This window comes from Phodopus roborovskii, unplaced genomic scaffold (genome assembly GCF_943737965.1).
Source record: "Phodopus roborovskii unplaced genomic scaffold, PHOROB, whole genome shotgun sequence".
In the NCBI taxonomy this organism is placed as follows: domain Eukaryota; kingdom Metazoa; phylum Chordata; class Mammalia; order Rodentia; family Cricetidae; genus Phodopus; species Phodopus roborovskii.
This window is the reverse complement of record NW_026126588.1, coordinates 25,937,947-25,947,436: the sequence shown is the minus strand read 5'-3', so window position 1 is coordinate 25,947,436 and position 9,490 is coordinate 25,937,947. Positions and strand designations below refer to the sequence as shown.

The following is a 9,490-nucleotide window of genomic DNA, read 5'->3' as shown; positions in this document are numbered from 1 at the left end:
TAATTTGCGGCCCTGGCCATAATAGTGGCCTTGGCCATATAGCAGCGCTGGCCCTAATAGCAGCCCTGAAAATAATAACGGCCGTGGCCATAAAAACAGCCCTGGCCATATTAGCAGCACTGGCCTTAAAAGCGTCCCGGGCCATAATAACGGCCTTGGCTATAAGAGTGGCCGTGGCAATAATCACGGCCCTGGCCATAATAACGGCCCTGGCAATAATATCAGTTCTGCCCATAATAGCAGTCTTGGCCATAAGAGCGGCCTTGGCCGTAAAGTGGCCCTGGCCATAATAGCGGTCCTGACCATAATAGCGAGCCTGGCCGAAATAACGGCCCTGGACGAAATAGTGGCCCCGGCCCTAATTTGCGGCCCCGTCCCTAATAGCGGCCTTGGATGTAGGAGCGGCCCTGGCCGTAATGCGGCTCTGGCCATAATCACGGCACTGGCCATTATAATGGCCCTGTCTGTTATTTGTGGCTCTGGCCATAATAGCGGCCCTGGCCATAATAACTGACCTGGCCATAATAGCGGCCTTGGCCATAATTGTAGCCCTGGAAATAATAACGGCACTGGTCATTATAACGGCCCTGGCTGTAATGTACGGCCCTGGCCATAATAGCAGTCTTGGCTGTAAGACCGGTCTTGGCCGTAAAGTGGCCCTGGTCATAATAGCGGTCCTGGCCATAATAGCGGTCCTGGCCGTAATAGCGAGCCTGTCAGTAATAATGGCCCTGGATCAAATAAAGGCCCCGGCTCTAATTTGCAGCTCTGTCCGTAATAGCGGCCTTGGACATAAGAGCGGCCCTGGCCGTAATGCGGCCCTGGCTGTAATGGCGGCACTGGCCATAAAAACGGCCCTGGTCATAATAACTGCCCTGGCAATCATAGCGGCACTGGCCATAATAGCGACCCTGGATGTAATTTGCAGCCCTGGACATAATAGCGGCCCTGGTAATAATAAAGGCCGTGGCCGTAAAAACATCCCTGGCCATAATAGCGTCCCTGGCTATATTCACGGCACTGGCCATTATAACGGCACTGGCTGTAATTTGCGGCCCTGGCCATAATAGCGGCCCTGGCCATAATAGCGGCCCTATCCAAAATAATAGCGAGGCCACAATTGCGGCCCTGGGATTATTAGCGGCCCTGGCCATAATAGCAGCCCTTAGCCATAATCACGTCCATGGCCATAATAACGGCCCTTGCCATAATAGCGCCGCTGGTTATAATAGTGGCCCTGGCCATAATAATTGACCTGGCCATAATAGCGGCGCTCGCCATAATAGCGGCGCTGGCCATAATAGTGGTCCTGGCCTTAAGAGCAGCCTTGGCCGTAAAGCGGTCCTGGCCGTAATAGCGGCACTGGCCATAAAAGTGGCCCTGGCCATAAGAGCAGCCCTGGCCGTAAGTGAGGCCCCGGCCTTAATAGTAGCCTTGGACGTAAGAGCTGCCCTGGCGGTAAGTGTGGCCCTAGCCATAATCATGGCCCTGGCTATAATACCGGCTCTGGCCATAATTACGGTGCTGGCCATAATAGTATCCCTGGCCATATTAGTGGTCCTGGCCATAATAACGGCTATGGCCATAATAATGGAAGCCAGCATGGGACTGACTCAGGCCCCCCTGATATGGGTCTCAGCCAGAAGGACTGAGCAGTCTAATGGACCTCAGAGTGGAGCCAGGATGTATCCCTGGTGCATGAAAGGACCTTGCGAACACATCTCCAATGGAGGGATAACTGCCTTAATCTAGAGACAGGAGAGAAGCCCTAGTCCCTACTTCACATGACCTGTCAGATCTACATGACCCCAACTGGATGGCATTCCCCTACATATGGAATTGGGGTGGGGGGATGGGAGGGGAGGGTGGTTAGGGTGCATGTGAGAGGGCAGAGAGGGTAAAAGGGAGGGAAGGAGGGAGGGAGGGCTGGAGGTTCAGAGTGGGAACTGGGATCGACATGTAAAATAATAAATTAAATTAAAACAATGCTTTGACTCCAAAATTTAAGTTCAAGGACAAGTTACTGGGGAAAAGGATTTCTATTTTTGTTTCCACAGAAAATGAAAAGATTTGGATTCCTTCCAGACTAATGTGGTTTGATCAAGCCAGACCCCCTGAAACAGAGTACCAGATGATCCTACTTTCAAATAGCTGGCCATTTGGCCATCTCGCCATCTGGCCATCAATCTGGCCCTGGCCCTGGCTCATTAATACAACACAGAGATGATTTACTTCTGGTGTGCATAATCTCATGTACATCCATCAGGTGTGGTCTGGTCTGCTTCTTCTGGTTTGGTGAAAGGAGCTAATAACAAGATTCCTGTTTACCACAAAATCCATCACCCAATGTGTGGAGGAGGACGGACAAAATGCTGCAGAGATACCCTACGGCTTAGTGAATCACAAGGGATCAGAGAAACATTTGCAAATGGTGTCATCCTTGGATAGTGACATGATCAGGTACATTGCATTTGACTTTCATAAGGAATGTAAAAAATATGAGATGGGATCGACTGAGTATTTTATTGGATCAAGTAGAAGAACTGCAGGATGAATTAAGTTATTTTTTAGTAGACTCTGCTGGCAAGGTGGTGACAAGCCAGGAAGGAGTCTTCAGCGGCAACTGCATGGATTGTCTTGATAGAACGAATGTGATCCAGAGTTTACTAGCTCGGCGGTCCCTTCAAGCCCAGCTGCAGAGACTAGGAGTATTGCATGTGGGACAGAAGCTTGAAGAACAAGATGAATTTGAGAAAACTTACAAAAATGCCTGGGCTGATAATGCTAACGCTTGTGCCAAACAGTATGCGGGAACAGGTGCCTTCAAGACTGACTTCACAAGAACTGGGAAAAGAACTCGATTGGGACTTGTAATGGATGGCTGCAACTCATTATTATGATATTACAAAAACAACTTTTCTGATGGATTTAGACAAGATTCTATAGACTTATTTCTTGGAAACTATTCAGTGGATGAATTAGAATCTCATAGTCCTTTAAGTGTTCAGAGGGACTGGAAATTTCTCGCATTGCCCATCATCATGGTTGTTGCCTTTTCAATGTGTATCATCTGCTTGCTTATGGCTGGTGACACTTGGACAGAACACTGGCGTATGTCCTCTTCTGGGGAGTTGCAAGCATTGGAACATTTTTTATTATTCTTTACAATGGCAAAGATTTTGTTGATGCTCCTAGGTTGGTCCAGAAAGAAAAGATAGACTGAATTTGTATTTGTGGAAAGCAGCTTGGTTTGGAAGACTCCATGATGCAGAACTGGAGTCTTTACTGACCTGCTTTCCACATGAGTCCCAAGGTCTTCTTTACCCAGAAGCTTTTACCCAGGAGCACCTCTTGTGGTCTGGCTAGGCGATGTCTTAGGGTTGTCACGATTACTGCTTTGATCTCTTTACTGTTGGGATGGTTATGTTTATAATTTGAAGCTATACTGTAATTGAAATGTAGCTTAAATTCAGGTCACCGATCAGAAGAAATCTATTCACTGTCAAGTTAATCAGAAGTTCACAGATAATATATTTTAAAATTTTAACTTCTTTCATTATTTAAGACAGTAACATTATTTTTCTAGCTCTGTTTCATTATTGTCATTATAAAGCAGCCACTATTAGCAAGCATATTTTCCATATATCTTTGGACTTTTCCTATCTTTATAGGATGTCTCCTACAGGTATCAGGTAGTTTGATAAGTTACAGTTTCACAGGAATGAAGAGGAGAATGAAATCTGGTGTTGTTCGCAGCTTCTAGCTGCCACTTGGCTTCAGCCAGCTTGAGCTGCTTAAATGTCATGAAAAGTTCAGATATATGTAATCTTTTTTAAAAGGTGTAAATGAAATCAAAGAATGTAAAGCCTGTCTCTTATGCTAAAGGTCCAAAGTTGCCTCTTTTTAAGAATTACTCCATTGTGGAAAAAGTACAATCTATTGGCCGTCTGCTTCCTCCCACATCTTGTGGGACTCTCTCTCTCTCTCTCTCTCTCTCTCTCTCTCTCTCTCTCGGTTACTTGTTGAGACATGCAGGCCTCATAGAGGGTCTTGTGCCAGATTTGATTCACACTTGGAGTAGCAACTGCTCTTCTATGCATGGTATTCTTGCTTTCTCACTTTGTCAAGGTTTTTGTTGGCTGTCAATAAGTGTCTGAAATTTAGTGCTTCTAGGTAGCCATAGTTCTCCAAATCAAGGACCAACTTTAATTTATGCATAAAGCAGACTGAAAACTGCCCTTCAGAAGTGTGCATAGTTGTAATTGTAAGACAGGTTATATATTAAAATTGTAATTATGAAGTTTAGATACTAGAACAGTATATTGCACTATCAAACAATTCAGTTAAATACTGCTATGGTACATCAGTGTTTTTTTTTCTAATAGAGGTACCTTATGTTGTCCTTAAATATTTCTAAAAGCGCCTTTATTTTAACATTACCTTTTTTTCAACATTATCTTTTATAAACAATAAAAGTTATTGCTTTTAGAAAAAAAAGAAAGAAAATCATTTCTGTTGTGGAACCCCAGATGAGCACAAACATGGCATGGCCACACTTAGCCTATACTGAAGAACCTCTTTCTCTATCACTAAGAGGTAGAGAACATCCTTTGGTGAGATGAACAGGCTTGGTGGCTTAAGACCCTTTCTCTTCGGAACCAAAGAGATCTGACCTCATGGCCTAGTCTAACTCTACCTCCCAGAGAACTACTTCCAGACACCATCAATATATGGATTCAATTGCTAACACCTGGATTTTGGGGGACAGATTCAAACTACAGCCCACTAGTGCCTATGGCCCAGCATAGCTCTTTCAGAAATTGTAGACTCTTTTAGCAGCTGTAATATCACAAGATACTTAGACAAAATAAGAATTCTCCCTTAAGAGAACAGCTCTAGCATGTCAGCATGAGCAGAGACACAGGAGACCAGCTCAGGCAAAGAAAGGCTGTAAAGATAACTCTTTTTTTTTTAAATACAGGTTATTATATTTTATTCAGGGAGAAGTCACTTACACAAGAATCCAATGACCCGCAAATTCCCGTTCCAAAGATCCATGCCCAGGCTGCTCTCCGTGACCCGACTGGAACCAAGAGAGACCAAGCTGGGGGTCCAACACCCCAGATCTAGCCTTCCCCCCTCATATCCACACCTGTGACCACACCCATTAGGCAGGGCTGAGGAGGGAGGCCAAGCAGGGAGAGGGTTGGTCTGTTCCAAGTAAACATAGGAAGCATGAAGGGAAAGCCCAGAGTTTATCCTGGTGTAGCCCCTTAGTAATTATATCATTTATCAAGTCATTTAACCTTGCTAAACTCCAGTATCTTTATAAAAATAAAAGCACCTTGGTGTCAAAATAAATCCACAATCGGCTCAAAGGATTAATTTTCATAAAATAGAGAGAACTATCTAATACACTGCCAGGCATATTTTCAGTGTTCAACGTAACACAAATCTCCATTGATTCTGGATCTCAGTACTATCTTTCGTGGAAGATTACTTTCTCATGAGAACACAATTTGGATTGCCTGCTGCAAAGTAATCACACATTGCTTTTTGTTCTGAGGAAACACGCCTTGCAAATAACTAAACTGAACAGAATACACTTCCCTTATACAGTATAATATTTTGACTCCCCAGGCACACTATAGGGCTGTCTGCCTCTAAAGCCACCTACATCATCCAGCACTTCCCCTACATTTCACAAATGGCAGGCACAGTATCTAGTTACCTTTGCTTTGGATAGAGAAAGAAGTATGAATGGTCACACAGCCAATTGGTGAACTAGACAGGAAGATCACAGGGAGTGACTTCTCTGCTCTTTTATTTATTTTCAAGGTGCAGCTGGAGTTCCAGTGGTAGGATGAATGGATGACTTCTTCTGCCTTTCTTGACACTGGGGATGTTCTCTTTGATTTGTGTTTTCTTATTTTCCTCTTTTGGAAGGATTGCAAAGTGTGTGTGTGTGTGTGTGTGTGTGTGTGTGTGTGTGTGTGTGTGTGTGTTATAAATAACCTATGAGGGAATGGTACAGACTACCATGCTAGTTAAGCCAATTAAGAGCATAGTAGTCATTACATTTTGTCCTGAGACCAAGAACAGGCCAATACCCCAGAGTCTCTTTCTGTCAAAGGTCAGGGGCACAGCCTTTTTTTAAAGGTAAATCCCCCAAAAAACCCATACTCACATTGGTGTTACTGAAGTTACAGAGTAACTTTGCAACATTTGTTTAGACAGAACCTAGTAGTTGTTACAGATACAACATGACAATTAATTTTGATTTATGCCTTTATTGGTTATTCTATTTTATCCTTAGTTTATAAAAGCATTAGTTGTTTTGGTTCATATATATGGTTAATACAGTGGTCAGTATGAAAATTCCAAATGTGTTCTCAAGACAGATGTGGTTGTCAAGGGCTAGAGGGCAGATACAAGATGGCATCAAACAAGTCATTTCTGTGACATAATACACATGGAACTCTCCCCTTCATTCTGCTTTCGCTTTTTCATTGTTTCAAGCCAAATGGACAAAACAAAGATAAGGACAGTGGCTGCATGATTAATGAATTAGGGGAGTATCAGTTATGGAAAGGAAATTGATATTGGAAGAATCATTAAAACATCACTCAAAAAATAAATAGGATATTTTTGTTGGATAATTTTTCCTAATTGTGGGGAGGGCCTTTCTTTTTCTTGAACAGAAAATTAATCAAGTTCTATGTTGTCATATAGAAGCATATCTGATCCCTCCCTTCAAAAAGGATAGACTTGCCAACATAACAGGGCTCCAAGCATTTAAAAGCAGGATGAAGACCTCAGTCACTCGGTGGTCACAGCAAGCCAGTGTGCTAGGGAGTGGGGCCTTGGCCGGTTCCCTTGTGCTCCAGCAACACTCACAGCTTCTCCGTCGTCTATTCCACCTTCGCCCCGCAGCTCCTGTGCCTTTCCTTTATTCTCACAGGAGCTGCAAATATTTATTTTTAATATTCTGGTCTCAGGAAGAAATGGTATTCTGGGGCCTGGTGAGCAGTCTCACTTAGCATGCGAATGCATTCTATTGCAAAAGCAATTGCACAGTGGCAGGCAGCAGCAAGAGTGATTTATTTGGGGAAACTTGGCTGTAAGCTAAGAACTAAGAACAATGACTGCTGAATTATTTGTGTAATCCTAGGTCTTAGGTTTGCCTCTTCTGTGCCTCCCTCTGGCAGGGACATATTGAAGCTGTGCTATGATGACTTTTTTTAGTCTCTGCCATCCCAATGAATTTGCATCTCCTATTTTGAGTAAAACAGCCTCCCTGTGCTATAATTGTGTTGGGACACAATGGTAGAAAAATGACCCTCTCTCCTGTATTTTCATGTAATCTTGGATTACTGGAGGAGAATGTTCAGGCATCCTACCTTCCCAGTACTACATGGCATCTCTCTGACTCAACCTAAAAATTTCTCAGTATAGATGGTCATGAACCACTATGTGAGTGCTAGGAATAGAATTCAGGACCTCTGGAAGAGTAGCCAGTGTTTTTAACCTCTGAGACATCTCTCCAAGCCCTAAACCTTTCCCTATCCCTGTTTTGATTTCCTGCCTGGCTAAATCCTGCCTGTCCATTGACCGAAACAGCTTTTATTCAGCAACCAATAAAAGAAGCATATATGCACATCATTCAGAAGGACAGCTCCCATCAGTCTCTGATTCCTCCTCTAAAACTTGTGATAAAACCAAAAGTCCACCTGCATGTGGTACCTCTGATCTTCAGATGCACTAATTCCCCCATTCCACATACACACCAAGCCTGCCTAAATGAACAGCTCTGTCATTCTCAAGGGAAAAAAAAAAAAAAAAACCTGCATTGTTAAGATCACGTGATCACATTCCTTTAACTTACAGGACACTGTAAGAAGAAGGTGCACATCAGGTTTTCTATTGCATTTAATTTACATTGTATATCCAGAAGCAACATACCCACTTCCCCTGGGCTCTACCCCCAGAGCAGTCACCACCTCTCAGAATTCTATAGACCGTTGTTAAGTAGTTCTACTCATAGTTGACTTTTAGATCCTTGTCTACACATCTATAAGTACTTTTCTCCCCCAAGGTCTGGGCCCTGCTTTATTGCCTTAGCTCTTGGTAAAGGGGCATCCATTATCCATGGGGGAATCATTGAGAAAGCATCCAAGTCAGTCTAATTGGGAATGCTTAGATTTGAATGGAATGTGTAATGTGCTTGCTATTCACATGAGCATGTTTAAACATTCATTTTAGTTTACCCTTCTCCTTTATGACTAAAAAGTGGTGGATGGCCAACAATAAAGAAAACTAGGCAGAGAAAGGCTCATTTCTTAGTGGTTCCAGTACTGTGGAAAGACCTTGGCAACTTCTCTGGGTTCCCTTTTGCTTCAGAAATATTCTGTAAATTTCAGTAGATAATTCCCAGTCAGAGGTCCTAGTAGACAGGCCAAAAAAAAAAAAAAAAAAAAAAAAAAACGAAGGAAAAGATCCAAGAAAGGTCTATGCCCCCACCCCCGGGAAGACTGTGGAAGAGTGGCCTAACAGAGGAGTTTGCTTTTATAGCAACGTTTTCCAATTTCAGCCAAACACCACCAGGACCCTGTCAAGCCCTGTATTGTCAGCTGGTAGAAGAATGGATCCGTCTGATTCTCCAAAGCAAACAGAAGTACTCCTGTAGATCTCCCCACTCAGGAGGGCAGCACTTTGACTCCCTAGCCCAGGTGGTGTCAGCAGAAGGCAAGGGGAAACTGATCTCCAGCAAGCTCCAGGGGACTGAACAAAGTCTCCAGGGTAGTGAGAATGAGCACCAGAACACTGCCTCCAAGCTCACAGCCAACTGACCCATCAGGAAACTAAGCCTGCTTCCCAGCTGGTGCCCAGGAAAAAACACGGTTTCTTGAGGGGACATGAGTGGGTTGTCCTTGCCCTACACTTGCTGCAGTCATCTGCTCCAAGTGGGGAGCTGAGTTTTGCCTTCTCACTATAGGGTGAAAATAATCTTAGGAGTTCTCAGCTTCCTCTTTCCACGGTACTAGTGGGACCCAACAAGGAGCTGAACAGCCATTCACAGCAAAAAACAAACAAACAAACAAAAACATAAAAACAAAACAAAACAACAACAACAACAAAAAAAACCATATAGGACAGACTCTGTGAAATACAACAAACTGATAACATGAGTGAGAATTGGGAAATAGAGAACAGATAGACAAAAATAAAATGAGCAGACACTGGGGTTCCCATAGGAAATTAACAATAGCTTACTTACATTACTGCATTGATGTCCCAGAAAAGCACACACGCACACATACATACACACACACACACACACACACACACACACACACACACACGCACGCACGCACGCACGCACACACAGACACACAGAGCTCTGGATGGAGTCAGTCCACTCATCATTGTAATGGTGGACTCCAAACCTGTGAGCCAGGACAAACCTCTTCTCAACTAATTTGATTCTGTT

At 43.6% G+C, this 9,490-nt stretch overlaps 1 pseudogene; it reads left to right on the top strand.

The window, feature by feature from the left end:
* Positions 1–1,183: 1,183 nt before the first annotated feature.
* LOC127236707 (phosphatidylinositol-3-phosphatase SAC1-like) lies at positions 1,184–3,326 on the top strand (annotated as a pseudogene).
* Positions 3,327–9,490: the final 6,164 nt, after the last annotated feature.